Source organism: Nestor notabilis, unplaced genomic scaffold (genome assembly GCF_000696875.1).
Source record: "Nestor notabilis isolate BGI_N333 unplaced genomic scaffold, ASM69687v1 scaffold23322, whole genome shotgun sequence".
Taxonomy (NCBI): Eukaryota; Metazoa; Chordata; class Aves; order Psittaciformes; family Psittacidae; genus Nestor; species Nestor notabilis.
This window is the reverse complement of record NW_009917294.1, coordinates 30,599-31,012: the sequence shown is the minus strand read 5'-3', so window position 1 is coordinate 31,012 and position 414 is coordinate 30,599.

The following is a 414-nucleotide window of genomic DNA, read 5'->3' as shown; positions in this document are numbered from 1 at the left end:
GGAGCCCTGTTGCTCCCCAGGGCTGGGAGGCACCTGGAGAGGGCTGTGGTTTGTTGCCTCCTGCACAAAGCAAGACCCTCCTTAAACACAAGAGTGGCAGATCCTGGGTGTCAGCGCCATGTCTGGAAGTTAGCTCCTGTGGTGTGGTTTCAGGCTTTGAAATACCCACGTGGCTTTCAGTTTGGTCTCAAACTTATCTCTGTATTTAGAATCATTCTTCTCACCCTCCCCAGCACTAAGGGAAGAGGCCGGTGGCCCTTGGTGGTTTCCAGGGGAGAGCAGAGACTTCACCCCTGCAATGTCTCCTTGCGGCTGCTGGTGACTGATTTAGCAAGTCTCAGCACATCACCTGGATACTTGCAGCTGCACTTGGGCTCAGCCAGCGGCAAATCCCGGCTTAACCCCGGCGGGTGG